Genomic DNA, 16735 nt, shown 5'->3' on the forward strand with positions numbered 1-16735 from the left:
ATCGGGCACGTGGTGTGTTGGCTGAGCATGACCCCGTGCTGAACTTGCTATAATGAAGAAAAATTGTCGGGTGACTCTGATTTTGTGCATGGGGTGTGGGTTCAAGTTTCCCTTAGTAATCTCTATCATCCCGAGTGTGTTTTATTCATTACAACATCATCTAAACACCATTTAATAATTAAAAACCATCATTTCATTAAAAAGTGAATTACATAAGATCCTAGAAAATAAAAGCATAAACTAAAGCTTAGATAAGTAGGTCAGGAAACGCAAGAAATCTAAAACCACAAAGAAGTCCTAGCCTATAGTTTATTTTAAGAGGAAAATTTCCTAGAAAGATAACTCTCGGTTGAATGTGGCTTGAAGACTTCTTCTTCGGGAATGGCCCCTCATACATCGTTGAGCCATTCCTCTATCTCCCGAGGGAGAAGAAAGGCGGGCTCATTGGTATCCTCGTTTTGTGGAGGTGTGACTTCCACTAGAACTTCTTGTAGATTTCAAGAGGAGGTTCTGCGGGGATGTCATCCCACCCGGTGGGGTTAACGACTCCAAGCGCTAGGTTCCAATCCTCTTGGGGAAGGATTGGTTCCATGGAAGCTGTTACAAGAATGTTCAACCTGTGGTGCAAGATGTTGATTTCTTGAAAACTATTTTCTAGCCCCACCGTGAGAGAATTAATATGGTCGATTAGGACTTCTTCTACGGATGTCATTTCATCAAGAGCTTCCCACAGTGCCATCACAGAGCGCACAAGAGTTGATTCGATGGAAGGCCTTCATTCCCTATGGTTGTTTCTTGAATGTGCTGAAGAGGTTCCACTATTCTGGCTTGACATTCTACGAAAAACAAGTCGAAAAGTTAAATTTAAATGAAACAGTACCTGGGACATGGCTTCGTGCTCGCTGAACACGGTCCCGTGTTCACCTCTCTGCAGATTTTTGAGTCAAGGAATCTTGGTGCTTTAAATCATTTTTCTGACTTTTGAAGCATTTTTAAGCATAAATAACTTAAAACAATGTTGTAAAACTTATTTTTAACAAGATTCCTTGAATAGAAACCTAACAACTATTACAATAAAGCTTGAAAACATAGAGATTTCAAACTTTAATGGAGGTTTTGAGGAGAAAATAAAGAAGAAGGCAAATGACAAAAGTAGAAAAGACAAAATGGTTGTTGAGAACCTTCTTTAGATTATACCTAGTATGGTATATGTGAAGATCCCACCAGATCTTTATCTTTGGAATGGGGCCAAGAGTGCAGGAATCTTGCTGCATTTATACAAAACGACAGCACGCTGGACACGGCCCCATGTGCAGAAAAAATTCTGACACTTTTTGTCCGTATTCTGACCAGAAGTCAGAAGGGAATCTCTGGGTGGACACGGGGGCGTGCTGACCTGGGCACGGCCCCGTGGGTAGAAGTGTTTATGAAGTTTTGTCTATTTTCAAGGAGTTTATCCGAATCGGGCAGTTCTTTACTGGACGGAACAACACCGAAGTGCCTGAGATACCTATGTTGCCCTAGTTTTAGACAAGAACGCAAGAGGTTATCGGAAAGGGTGATTCCTAAGCCAAATACCTGTGGGCAAAACAAACCTTTATTTTCCTTATACGAGCTCTCGTTAAAGAAGGTATATGTCGAATCGCTTAGGTCTATGTATACATCGGTGGAAACCGATGGGGAGTCCTTCACGGCACAATCGACACAGGGACGACTATTGCTCAAGTCCACGCAAGAGTTATAGGTGATTTCGGGAGCAACGATGTTGTTATATTCCCAATGCGATCACAACAATTCTCCTTGATTATTGTCTTGAGATGAATTAGTTATATCCATCTAAAGTTCTTTTATCCATCGGAGAATTAGTTCTTCCATTTGAAATAATTCTTCAAGAATCATTTCATCTCGAAGGGATGATTGAGAGCATTTGAGGGAGAGATAGGGATTGTTTTTACTTTCGCCCATCTTAAGGTTATAGGAAAACAATGGGTCTATATAGTGGGGATTGTAATTTAAAAATAACATTTTAAATCTTCCTAAGTTCCGCCACATATTTGACACCACGTACCATAAGAGGAGCGAAACTAAAAATTATCAGTATCACTCGTGATTGCGTCAGAAATTACCAGCCGTCAGGATCTTACGGCTCTGTTTTCAGTATCTAGTATCTGAAGCTTGGGCACGTGGCGTGTTTAGTAGGCACGACCCTGTGTTCAGCTACTGTCTGACTTAAAACAAGATTGCCAGTACCAAACATTGGGCACGGGGGCGTGTTCAGCGGGCACGGCCCCGTACTGAGCTTCTGCAGAAATTGAAAAATTAAGAAAAATCCTAAAAAAACAGAAAAATAAGAAAAACGATTAGGCTGTTGATTCCTAACTTTCTTAAAATCCTTGTGTCCCCGACAGCGGCTCCAAAAACTTGATGTGTATCGGTGTGAACATATTTTTTATGTATATTTTAAGCCCTTTTTAACACTTTAGTCAAGTTTTAAATTTAATTGATAAAACACGATATTTTACTAACAGTAAACACACATATGGGCAAGTGCACCTATCGTGAGCGTAGTATAGCGTTGGTAAGATACCGAGGTCGTCCAAGGACACAAGAGCTTTTAGTACCGGTTTATCCTCAACGTCTAATCAAATCAAAAGTTTAGAAAAAGTTTTTAAACATGAAAATAAAAACTAAATATGCTGAAAGATAAAAATAAAAACAGATAGACAAGATGATTCACTTGGAACCGACTCGCCTTTAGTGTAACCTTTGATGATTTCCGCACTTTTGCACTTTTTAAGAGATTATCAAAGTTATAGTAGTAGGCCCCTCTTTTGAAGGTGACGTTACCCTCAACCCAGTAGTTTAAGTCAGCAAGGATACAATCCTAAAGAGTCGGAATATTAAAAGATAATTAATTAAGTTATTAATGTGTAATGTGGTAGGCCCCTCTTTTGAAGGTGACGTTACCCTCGGCTAAGTGGTTTGAGTCAGCAGAGATACAATCCCAAGTAGCCGGGTTAATGTATTAATAGTGGTTTACATATGAGGGGATCAAGTTATTCGCACCCCCGCCATCCATTACCAGTGGGTATTGAAGGAGGTCCTAGTAAGCTTGACCCAGGGCCTTGCAGGATCTATACACTGAACAAGGAAAGAACCTTACCAAACCATTCCCTTAACCCCCGACCAGGTAGTGTTAGGATCAGAGTCTCTCATGATTGTGTTTATTTGTAATAGATGAACAATGAATAAACATGATTCAACGATTTATGCAGCGGAAATGAACACAAACTTTATAAACACAATCAAAGAGGAAAATAGTTTTGATAAACACATGCTTTCGATTAGTCGAAAGGTTACAAGTCAAATCAAAAGATTACAACGCATGCTTACAAACTAAACTCCCCCACAGCCTGATGCTCCGTGGTTGATTGCACAAGATGAAAGGATTGGAGGAGAAGAACTCACTCAGTCAATCAAATGTAACAGTATAGGGTACTGTTCCATTTATAGGCAAATCAAACCACTGAAGCATCTTAGCTGGCGTCACCATGAAAGTGACATCTAACAACCTTTAACCACTGTTACATATAACTACTGCTAGCTAAACACTGATACTATTAAAATAGACAAAGTAAACAACTGTTTCTTCATTCTACTGCTTCATTCCAAGCAGGGCTTTGGTCTTTAGCAGCACTTGACTTAGGGCAGTAGATTAAGGAGCAGCACTTTGTCTTCAATAGTTGTTGTACACAAGAAGTACTTAATGGACAACAGTTGTAGTATATAAACAGTGGATGAGGGCCATCAGATGTTATAACCACTTTCAAGGGGAAAGTCTAATGCAAACAACTGCTTATGATGAATCCACTGTTGTGAACCGGTTTTGGCTCTCATTATCTGTTCCTCTGATAGGGTTCAATCCCAACAATCTCCCCCTGGAACAGATAATGCCAAAACCCTTCATTATTCTGCATCTTTATTGTCTCATCAGAAGTTCCCTAACTTGTCCTTTAAATTGTAGTTCAAAATCCATGGAACTTGTATCATCCTCATCCCTACACAGTTTAAGCCCAGTGCTTGTTCCCTTCATATGTGCTTTACTTCTCCATTAGATCTGATCAGTGTCAATACATGGATATTTTGATCAGACATCCATTTTAGTATTTTTGAACCCAATGGGTTTCTTGGGAGAGTTTTATTTACTGCTGAGTTGGGAGATTGTGGCCTTGTGAGAATTTGTTGATCAGTACTCTGAGCTTTTGCTAGTTCAGAGTTTTCAGCTGACATTTGTTTGAAGGCCTTTTTTATGATGTCATTTGCTGCAGCTATGTCTTCTGCAGTTTCCTTTTCAATCTGCTCTTGCCTTTTTCTTTGATCTAACTCAGTGACATCTGCTGATGTGATCAGTGGTTTAGAAGCACTAATCTGTTTTGGCTCTTTGTGTTCAGGCTTCTGTGGTAAACTACGATCTGTCATTCTTCTTTTCTTTAACCTTTCATAAACCTCATCTATGTATTGCCTAGTCCATTTTGCTATGGCTTTGGGTGTTCCTCCCTTTGCATCCACCAGCTCTTGTTTCTTTCTTTTGTATTCTGAAGTAAGCTTATCAATGGCCTTTTTGTGTTTGCTCCAATTTGGAGCTGTCCTTTTCTTACTTGGATCATTCTTGATTCTCTTGATTCTGTTTACCTCATGCTTTAGTGCAATGAGTGGCCATTCACTGAATTGTTCTTCTTTGGCTGGATAAAACTTTTCTTTCATGATGAATTCAAGATAATCCTTTCTCATTTCCTTTTGTAGGGCAGCATCAGGTGGCATATTTGACATATCTCTGCTCAAGTCCTTTGCATAATCTTCCATTTGTTAGACCATAGTGAGTAAAAATTCCATTATCTCAGAAATGGCTTTATCACCTTGATCTTTGCATTCAATTCTAGCTCTTATATCTGCTTGCCTGGCTTTGAGTTTTATATACTCATTCATATTTACTGGATTCCTGAAGCCAATGAGAGAAGGAAATCTTCTTTTTGAACGATCATCCACCGTATAGAATTGTCTCATCTCATCCTTTACAGCTTCCAATTCTAGTGGATAACTTTCAGCAACGGATACAATGTTTGCAGGGTTTACTGGTTTAGCAAGAGTTGGTGGAGTGGATGGTTGTGGCTTGATAACATTGTACGGTGTGGAGAATAAAGGAATGGGTGTTGGTATATTATCATTATTTTTCTGGAATTTCCTTTTCCTTGTATAAAGCTTTTTGGGTGAAGGTGGTTTTGGTTGTGATGTGACACTGGGTTGTATGTTGCTTGTAGAAAAGGTGAGAGCAGTGGTAGATGGCTGGCAAACAGCTGTTGAAACAACTGGTGTTTCAACCTCTGTTGTCTTTACAACTACTGATGTGTCAGTAGATGTCTTCTGCTTTTCAGCAGGTGGTGATTTGATAGGTGGTGATGTAGTTGAAGTGATGGCTTTTGGTGGTGAGGTGATTTTAGGTGGTGATGGTAGGGCAGTGGTTGTGGTGTGTGGTGTGTGTTGGAGTGATGGATTTAACATCTGCTGTTTGGGTAGAGGTTTGGTGCTTGGAGTCTATGGGAGGTGGTTTGGAAGCATGCTTTTCTGGTTCAACATAGAGGCCATCATCTATTCCCTTCTTCTCCCACTCCTTCATTTTCTCCCCCTTTTTGGCATTATCTGGGGTAGTTGATCAATGAAGAGAACAGTGGAAGGAGCAGTGTCAGTGGTTGTCAGGATGTGGGCCTTTATAGCCTTGATGTCTGCTTGAGTGTTTCTAAACCTTGACTCCATCATGTTTCTCAGCTCTTGTACATATATTGCATGTTGCTGATCTGCCATTTGTCTTTGTTTTTCGAGAAGGGGTTGAAATAAATTCCATAGCTCATTTGCAGCAGGTGCAGGTTGCGCAGGTGCTTGAGCTGGAACAACAGTGGGTTATACCTTTTGAGCTTTTAACAACTGTTGCACCATATCCTTTATTTCAGCGACAGATGTTTCAAGGTAGTCAATTCTCCCCGTCAATTCCTCATATTGTAAATCATCATCCAATTTAATGGGACCATCTGATTCCCCACCAGCAGTGGTTGTATGAATGTGTGACTTAGGAACCGAATCCCAGAAATCATTCATTGATGCCCCTTGTTCTTGGTACTGGGGTCTTCTTCCTTCAGCACTTGATAGCCTTTTGAAGGTACCAGTGGTCATAACAGACTCACTGGTGGTTCTCAGATTTGCTATAGAAGGAATTGCCTTCAAGGGAGTCTGATTAATGTAACAACTGGCCAAATGTAGATCTCTTGATCCAACACTTGTAGTTGCTGCTCCACTTGAACTACTGTCAGGAATTACTTGTAATCCCTGCAGTGTAACCTCCTCAATTGTTGCTGGGATAGCAGAGTTATAAGTACCAGACCCAGTCACTTGTGGGAGTGTACTCTCAGTGATAGGTGATTGAGAGGAACTGGTTTGTGTCTGAACTATATCAACTGCATGCAACAAGGGTAATATGGATTGTGGTAATGAGATGGGTGAAGATATGGGTGTTGAAAGAGACATGTCCTTGGGATCAGGACTGAGGAAGATGGATCCAATTGGATCCAGAGCTTCATAATGTGGAGTCCCTGTGTTTACAACCTGATCCTTTTGTGAGGATGCAGGAGGAGTTTGAGGCAAAGGTGGAGATCTTTCTTCCATCTACTGTGAGGAAGTAGCAGCAGTGGTTGTTGTGTTGTCACTGGCAGTGGCTCTGGGATCTCATCTTCCAGAGTTGCCTTTGATTTGGGTTTGGGGGACTTTTTGTATGATTTCTTTTTGGTCTTTTTGGTAATGGCAGGTGTGGGTTTCATAGTAGTGGTTTTGCTACTATGATCACCTGGAGCAGTGGGCTCAGCAGCAGATACCTGAGGAGCAGTGGTTGCTGCTAAAGTCTGCTCAGGCACCTCTGCTTGTGTTTTTGTAGGTGTTAACATTCTAGTGAATGTTTCAGGTGTTAAACCATTTATTTGAAAACAAACACCTTGTTTGAGAAAATTTTCATTTTCCTTTCCGAATTTTTGTTTAAAATAGTAGCTTAGAAACCTTGGAAAAAGTAAAAATGATTTGCTATCAACATTTTTTACCAAGTCATCAAAGATCTCCTGGGAATAATTAAAATTTTCATTATGTAAAATAGCAAAACCCAGGTATTGGATCTTTAATGGTATTTCGTTGAAAGCAGTTGTTTTATTTGAAACACACATCAAAAGAGTGTGAAATAAAAACCTAGGTGCAGAAGGGAAGAAACCTTTTTGTAAGGTATCCCTTTTTGTTTGTTCTGCATTCCCCCTTTCCAGAAAATCAGTTTTTAACTCATTTTTAGGAAAAGAAGTTTTACCTTGATGATCATCGAGTTTAAAGACTTCCGAGATGGATTATGGAGTAATTTGAATCGTTTAACCCTGTATGGAAGAGTTGATAGCTGTGACGTTCTCGCCTTGTTTGTCAAGGGTAGCATTTTTCCAAAACTCTCTTTTGGTTTGTTGGTAAATTGGAGCATCTGCTGTTAGCAAAGTTTTGTACTTTGATGCAGACATGACGTCGATGATGGAATCAAAGGTGTGGGTGGTAGTGGGTTTTGTGAGTAAACCCAAGTAATTGTGAGGGGATTTGTACGAGATGTCAATGGGTTCAGCGGCCATTTGAGTGACCTCTTTGGAAGTTGAGGATGATTTTGATTTTGATTTCATCATTTTGATGAAGAAGAACGAAGAATTATTTGAGATGGAAAGTGGAAACTACTTTGAGAAGAGAATTTTGGAATTCAATTCGACAGTGTAAAACCCTGTTTGAAATTCTGGTCATGGTTTTATTTAGGGAAAAAGTGGATGCTGATGTGGCAGCGGTTACAATGATCTGATGGCTAGAAACTGACCACGTGCCAACCTCTGATGAAAAGATGAATAATGGAGGACAGTTGTTTTAAGAGCCACTGATGAAGCAAATATCAGTGGTTGCAACGGTCATTAGTGAAAACAGTGGATGATTTTTACTATCAGTGGATAGCACATCAGTGGATAAAACACTGATTTTGAACATCAGTGCTTATCAAGAGAATGAGAGAACAGAGGTTGACTTTCAGTAGTGGACATTGCTTAGGAAACAAATGTTTGAGCAGAACAGTAGTTAGGGGAAGGTAATGGTAAGTATTTGAACGGCTATTATGTTAGCAACTGTTAGTGCAACGATGAACAAGCTTTTAACAAAAGTTTTTAGCATCTGTTGTTCAGATGAAAGGAATGATTTTCTCTTGTGTAACCACAGTATCATGTCCAACATCTGTTGATGGTGTATCTGCAAGAATGCTACCCTCAACAAAATACATTTTAAATGCAAGTTGTCAAGTTTAATATGTCAGCAGTTTTTTCAGGAATTTGTATTCAAGGTTTTGCCACATGTCTATTACCAGTTTTGAAGCCTTTATAAATTCCTGACAATGGTTTAGTACCCCAGATGATAAAAAAACCTTTTTATAGTGGCTATTTTAATTAGGACATGAGTATCCAAGTATTTTAAGGTCTGTTGGCAATCAATCTTTGATCTGTGTTAAAGCAAACTTGAGTTTGACAAGACCTTGACATTTGTACTATTTCCTTTTGATCTATTTTTCAAGGATAGTATCACCACAAAAAATAAGGATTTTACATCCTGACCGGAGATTGCAACTTTTACTATCAAAAACAGGTAAAAGTACAAAATATATTATTCTTAAAAAATGAATAATATATCCTGTTTTATTGAAAAAAAAGCCTTTTCAAGAAAAATAATTAAAGGTTATTCTGAAAATAACATCAAAAGTCAACTTTTTTTAATAAGTTGCATTTGACTCTAATGCAACTTCGTTGAATATAAAGGTTGCGTTAGAAGATCTAATGCAACCTTTTTCGTAAATAGTTGCAAAAGCACATTGGACTTGCAACCTTTTTATTTAAAAGTTGCAAATTTAAGTAAAACTTGCAACCTTTTTTCTTGCAAGGTTGCATTGTCAAATATTAAATGCAACTCTTATTTTTAAAGGTTGCATTGTTAAAAGTAAATTGCAACTATTATCTTAAAATGTTATATCTAATAGGTTTGAATCATATGTATGGGTGGAATATGATAAAAGTGTGAAGAATTTATGATGTTTTGTGGCAACTCGATTGGAATAAGGTAAAACTTATCAATTATTCATTGGTGTATAGAGGGCCAACTCGATGGTAATAAAAACAAGTTGCTGATGACTAGATAAATTATTTAAAGTGAAAACGAAAAAGAACCTTTAAGTCCACATTGAGTTGTGTTTCTTCTATAAACAAGACCTGATGTATTTTATGAAAAAAGCAACAAATGTCACATTTCAAAGTAAGAGATGATATGAAACTTGATATTTCAAAGGTCAAAGTACTGCGATGTGCAGGTATAGATGGTTAGTAGGGTAGGGTTGTTCATGAGCTGAACAGGCCTTTGCTTTTGCTCAATTCGTTTATAAACCGAACCAAGCCGATCGACTCGTTTTCAACCGAGCCGGAAACCGAAAGAGCATTCTCCGAGCATTAATTTTCCAAGTGAGTGTCGAGCGAACCGCGAAACGACAATTTTCTATTCTCTTGTCCTTATGGTGTTGTCATTGATACATTGTGTTGTGGATAGTCTAGTCTTTTGCTACAACAAATTAATTTATTTGAATTAAAAATTTTAATTATGAAAATAAATTATTATCATAAATAATAAAATTTAAAATACATATATTATTCTCCCTAAATTGATTTTTTTTATATACTGAAACCTTTTAGTTGGGTACTTGGGCGGTTTTTAAAAAGGGTTATTAGCGGGCATTCGGGCTTAATTTTTTTGATTTTCCCTCTTAATCACTCCCAAATTGCAATAGTGACCTAATTTCTGGTGACCTAAGACGTCTGAACTAGATGAGTAGTTCAATCGCTGGAGGTGGAAGGGAAGATCTAGTTTCTTAGGATGGACAGAAGGGTTTCGCGTAGTTCAATCGCAATTTCAACCCACCTTCAATCCTAGGTCAGTAAAAAAGAATATGATTTTGTTCAGTTGATCAATAATGTGTGATTTGTGTTTATGTGCAACGAAGAGATGATGTTTTTTGTTTTTATTTTACAGTTTGAGTTGATTCCCCGTTTTAGTTTTTTTTGGGGGCAAAACTATCAGTGCAGTGCAGTGCATGATCGAATTAGTTTGTTCATCCGACGTTTTCTAGAAATTACATACCGAGTTTGATAACATATTGGTTCACATCCGAAGTAATTGAATTGGTTTGTGTCTGATTATGCATATCTCCATTTGATTCAGTTTGTGCTCCTCTGTATGTACTCAACTTATGAGATTTATGAAAAAAGTCTATCTGATATAAAAACTCTCAATATAACAACTAATTAAAGAAGTATATAGAGACATGGTTAAAATGTTAAAATAAAACATATGCAAAATTACTAGATTAGATTAACAATATGAGCAACAAGACATATGACGTAGTTTTTTTTGTAAATCACCATTGCAATGATAAAAGAGGAATGAAGTAAGGTAAATTAAACAAACTAGTTTCACAACATTTTGATCTACAAAATTTATGAATTTGCTAACAAGTCACGTGGGATTAGAAGGGGCAATCTTGACCCAAAGCCTTCCAAGTGGGTCAGTTTGGGTTGCTTTTAAAATTATATGGGTTGGTTTGGGTAAGATATTTTAACTAAATGGGTCACAATGGGTCACTTGAAATTCCATCTTGTTATTTTCGGGTCAAAGCGGGTCGACAACATTAAAGAAATGGGTCGATGTGGGTTAGTATCTTAAATAAATGGGGCAGGTTTCAGATCAGAATGGGTTCGGTTCAAATTGAGTTTCGGGCCGAGACGGTTTCGGCACGACGCAGGTTTTGGATCGGAATGGGGTCTGTTCGGGTATCGGGCCGATCCCAACGGGTTTTGGGCCGACACGAGTTTCCGCACAAGACGAGTTTTGGGTCGGGACGAGTTTTGTACCATTTCGACCCGTATCGTTTCGACCCGTACCGTTTCGACGCGATTGTTTCCATTAGTTTCTGTTGATTTTAGTGAAATCAGTTTCAGTGATTGTTTCAGCGATTGTGAATTCAGTTGATTGTTTCAATTAGTTTTAGTTTGTTTTAAGAACAAAATCAGAACATCGATATCAGATCTGTTTCATATATGTTTAAATTGGCTGAAAGAATATTTTGAATCGAAATCAGATCTGAATCAGTTTCAGTTTGATGATTAAGATCTGATTTTGGTTCGGAGAAGGAACTAAATTAAAGAAAATCTAGTTATACATTACACGCACATCACGGCTTATTTTAGTTCTGAATCTGAGTCGTGTTGTTGCTGTTATTTACAAAGTTAATCTGGATTTGATTTGGGTTCAATACTTGACATATTATCACTTAAAAAAAAAAACATTTTTTTAACCATCTCGACCCGAAACCCGTTCTGACCCGAACCCGTTCCGACCCGAACCGAAACAGCCCTTTTTTTTAATTGACCCGTTTTGACCTGAACCCGTTTTGACACATGACCCTACCCGACCCGTTTGCCAGGTCTACGTGGGATCACTATCTGCATCATGTATGAAAAAAATAAAAAAGCAATCAATTCACTATTACATTCATGTAGTCTGATCATAATGATGAGTAAAGCTAAGGATGCTCTCTTAGAATCTTGTTAGGACCCGTCGTAATTGTTTTGGTAATTTGACTAGGTTATGACTGTTATTAACTTATTACATACGATCCTAATTCTGCATTATTAGTTGTGAACTTGCATTCTACATAGACATTTACTTTAGCCTTTAATTAACCTTGGTGTGTCTACATATTGAGCTCGTTTCATAGGGTTCACATGTCTTCCACTTGCTATTTATCTGCGTTGACTCATATGGTCTTGTTTCCAACTTACCTATAGGAAAGAGTAGCTTTTGTACCATCAAATTGCTTACTGAATTGACATATTTCTTTATAAATGCGAAAGATATGATGCTTCTGTATCATAATGTTTTAGTAAAGTCTAAATGTATAATATTGGTCAAAAGTTACTCCCATGGTTCTCTATTCTACAATGTATAAATAGCATATTCTTTCTTTTATACAACTTTGGTTGTGTCGTGATTTGTTGGCATGATTAATTTATTATGTTCTTGATGTCATATTCTCAACTTCCACACCATGTAGGCAATCACATCATCTGGAACAAAGAAAGGTGAATTTTTTCTTGCTGATGTCAATACACAATTGAAGAAGGACAACATTACTACTGAGTACTGATATCATAAGTTCCATTTTATACCCATTTACTTAAATGAGTGTTTTGAGTTATTTATAGTCTCTATCTCTTCACATAACTTCCTATTTCTGTTTGCTTGATGTGGTAATTTTTACTTGTGTTCATTCTAAATGGTCTATTTGGGTATGTTTTATATCTAACTGGTCAAAATTTTAAATAGATATAGTTTGATAAGAAACAACTCGAATGGGTTAAATGGGTTGGTGCGGTTTTGTGCATAAAACTTATTACATCATATTACTGGAATGATTTTATACTTTTCACATCTATTACTTTTTGAAGAGGGACTTAGCTATGTATTCTCTATCTTAGAGGTGGAAACTTGTGAATGTCGAGTCTAGTGCAAAACGGGTAAACCTTTAGCTCATGTCAAAATGGGTCACGTTGGGTTGACCCACAAAAGTTTTCTTTTTCTGTTTCTTTTGTAACCTCATATTTTCTCATGCAATCAAACGTCAATAAGGAAAAAACACGACTCTTAAAATATTAATGGAACTCTTTTACATCTTATTTTTGGCATGCCTTTAGTATTAAGTTTTACCCAGACATCACTATTGATTTACCTGTTATAGAGTTGTGAGGTTGTTCTGGTTAATTATTTGATATTGTAATCTCCAATCATGTAATGTTGATTTGACTGCCAAATTATTTGTATTATAAACATAATTTATATTATTATTATTTGTATTAAACTTAAACTTATTAGATATGTGTGTGTATATGAACAGATACATTCGAACGGGTATGTTGGTTGGGTAAAGTCATTTAAGATGACGGTTATTCCCGCCAAACATAACTACCTTCATAACCGTTCTAGTATATTGTATATATAGGGCTTACCGGCAATTATTATTGGTTACCAAGACAATTTCCTTTATACAAATTGTCCATCATTTGTTCTTACAATTTCGTGTTATATCGATCAAATATACTCGAATACTTCCGCTGTAAATAATTCTTATATGCAAGAAAGTGGTATCAGAGCCAGTTATGCAAGGAGTGACAATCTATGGCCGACCTCTTCAATGATGCCATGTGCACATTGTTCTGAAGAAAAACGAGAACGAAGAAGAATGGAACGTCACTGTTACCACTGCAACATGCCTGGTCATCAAATCTCCTCATGTCAAGAGAAAGAAAAGGATGAAGAGAGTCAGTTACTTCGACAAGCGGTTGATGCAGGAACTCAGAAAAACGCTGATGAAGAAGATTGACCCGCCGACTAGAATTCATTGTGGACGGGACCGAGGGAGGATGTTGGTCAGATATATGGTATGTCAGTAAATCTCTCAAACACCATTTCTCTAGTAACATAGACATGTTTAAACGCATAAAAAATATGTCTCATGTCGAAACTATGACCGGAGAAAACCATTTTTTCTTCATTAGAGGCATTGGTGTGGTAGATGTTGTGTCCGGGTCTGAAAATATACGTATTCAAAGCGTGTTCTACACTACAGATATAGACAGAAATGTCTTGAGTTTTGATCAGTTAATAACTCAGGGTTATACAGTAAGATTCATGGGAGAGAAATGTAAAATTTTTCCCACGTTTAGCGTTCCTTTAAACAACAGAAGGAATGGTCATTCAGGAATGACAAGAGAAGAGGAAATTGGAGAATTAGAGAAACAGAATGTGATAAATAAGGGTCATGAACATGAGAAGTATAAAACCGAAATTTTTAATGAATACTTTGAGAAACTGAACATATCTACAAATGAACCGGATTGGAATATTCTAATCCTACAAGCAATGAAGTTCAGTGATTTTAGAGACTGCAAGGCCCTATTAGATATGCTTGAAGACGTTGATTACTTTCTTAAGTATAAATACTATCTCGAAATCACGTTTGATAGTATGATAGAATGGTTTCTTAAAGAGAAACTAGAAATTCATTCAAGGCCACTGCCTGCTTATGCTTCAAACAATCGGAAAGTGGGATTATTGGACCTGTATATGGCGGTGAAGAGGGAAGGTGGTCACCGGCGAATTACTGAAAATGGTATGTGGGCGATGATAGCAAAGGATACAGGTTTCGAGTATGAAGATGGTGAATACATGCGTCTGATTTACGCTATGTATCTGGACGTAATTGTATACTACTACAAGTTCAAGGTAACACAGGAAAGGGCAATCGGAAAAGTGGAAGAGAAGACAGTGGATCCCAGACAGAGACAGAGCATGAGCGAAGGAGATAAGGAGGTTATAACAGATGCAGGTCAAACGGAGACTGCTGGATGTTCAAGTAGTACCGGAGCAGTAGAGAAGGAAGTGAAACATTATGCATTATTTACAAATCAAGCAGGTACAATCAGCGGGTTACAAGAGCAGTTGAAAGCAATTCAGGATATAGCTGAAGATCACTATGTTTACTATGATGGTAGTGATTGGCATGGACTCAAGAAACTACAAAGGAAGAGATTCGATTTCTCAAGGGCAAAGAAAGCTGTAAATGAAGCAAATTACAGCGTACTCATGAACTCCCGTAAACCAAATTATGTTTAGGGGAGAGTATTAGTATTATAAACATAATTTATATTATTATTATTTGTATTAAACTTAAACTTATTAGATATGTGTGTGTATATGAACAGATACATTCAACGGGTATGTTGGTTGGGTAAAGTCATTTAAGTTGACGGTTATTCCCGCCAAACATAACTACCTTCATAACCGTTCTAGTATATTGTATATATAGGGTTTACCGGCAATTATTACCGGTTACCAAGACGACTTCCTTTATACAAATTGTCCATCATTTGTTCTTACAATTTCGTGTTATATCGATCAAATATACTCGAATACTTCCGCTGTAAATAATTCTGATATGCAAGACAAATAGCGGTAATTTTGGATTCCTGTTGAATTTAGTGATCATGTTAGAGTGAATCATTTTTGTTTATTGAACTTGTTTTGATAATAGTAATGATTTATGTGATTTTCATTTATACATCTTACACTGCAGTGATGGTTTAATATGACAAAATCAGCTGAAAGCTTGAATTAGTTGATAAATAAGCACACTTGTTAATTATCAGGTTAATGAGTTAGTCCAACCCACTATATATTAATCTTTCTTAAATTAAAAGGTCATTATTATTCTTACTTTGGATTGTTTGGTTACTGATTTCAGGGCCAGATCTTAGGATAGACTTCAGTTCATGTTTAATGCAGTTCACCAAGTACCACTGATCAGATAATATTCTTGGTTAGCTGGTCTACAAAGCGCTACACGGTCGGTTCTGATCTACCTGTTTTGTCAGGGAAAAACAAGATCGTGTAGTATGTCTTGGTAAGGTTTTTAGTAGTTTTATTTTTTTTTATTTGTTAGATTTTTAGTCCGCACTTAAACTACCCATTTATGCCCAAACCGAAAGAAAGATGTTACCCAACACATTTCAGTCTGAATGTAAATTAGATGTTTCATGTTTCAATTAAGAATTAGTTGCAGCTTCTAAATGCATTAGTATGTGACTTGGTTAGTAAGACGTTACTTAGTTTTAATTTAAACAACTTTGATTTGATTTGGCTGCTGGTTTTGATAACAGATACATATAGCTGCAATGAACAAAGAGAATTATGGATGTCACCGAATTTATGGTAGAGCCGTTATAAATACATTTATCAAATAAGTAGACGCTGCTTGCGCATTGTACATAATTCCAGAGGGGCTAATGAAATCATTCAAAGCAAACATCAAAGTTGAGAAATACCACTTGCTTGAAATACGTAGAGAGATTGAAGAGGATCATGAAAGAAAAAAACAGAAGACATGGATGCTATTATGCAGAAGGTTACGTAATAACTATTAGTTGGAGATCGAGATCACTAAAATGTTTTTATTATTCTTTATTATTGTAATTGACACTTTGTGTTGACTATATTGATTTTTGAATTTAGATAAGTATGTTAAAGTAGCCATTTGACTATCAATGATATATGTTTATTATTGTTTAGTGTATTTGCGATTGAATGCATATTGATTAATAGCAATTGTATTTATCTTACATAGTTGCATTTGGTATAAAAAAGGTTGTATTTGCGGTAAATAAAATTTTATAAAAGTGTTGCATTTGATGTTAAAAAGGTTGCGTTGTACTAATAATATAATAATGGTTGCATTTGAGTGTAACAAAGGTTGCATTTGAGATAGTAAAGGTTGCATTTGAGTGATACAAAAGTTGCATTTAAAAGTAAAAAAGGTTGCATTATAATATAAAAAGGTTGCATTTGAATTGTAAGTGCAACCCTTTTAGAAAAGGTTGCATTATCCAACAAAATAGTTGCATTAGCTCTAATGCAACTTCACCTAACGCAGCTTTTGATAAAAGGTTGCATTAGGCATAATGCAACCTTTTCATAGCCTAATGCAACA

At 36.9% G+C, this 16735-nt stretch overlaps 1 long non-coding RNA gene across 3 annotated transcripts; it reads left to right on the forward strand.

The window, feature by feature from the left end:
- Positions 1-9846: 9846 nt before the first annotated feature.
- On the forward strand, positions 9847-16347 carry LOC110890565. 3 transcript variants are annotated; one of them, XR_002564598.2, is made up of 5 exons: positions 9847-10068; positions 12248-12333; positions 15326-15398; positions 15494-15652; positions 15909-16347. It is a non-coding gene; the product is annotated as an uncharacterized LOC110890565 (long non-coding RNA). The 3 variants fall into 3 exon arrangements; XR_004872440.1 differs by having other exon boundaries at positions 12248-12275; XR_002564599.2 differs by lacking the exon at positions 15326-15398.
- The last annotated feature ends 388 nt before the right edge of the window (positions 16348-16735 follow it).

This window comes from Helianthus annuus, chromosome 11 (genome assembly GCF_002127325.2).
Source record: "Helianthus annuus cultivar XRQ/B chromosome 11, HanXRQr2.0-SUNRISE, whole genome shotgun sequence".
Classification (NCBI taxonomy): domain Eukaryota; kingdom Viridiplantae; phylum Streptophyta; class Magnoliopsida; order Asterales; family Asteraceae; genus Helianthus; species Helianthus annuus.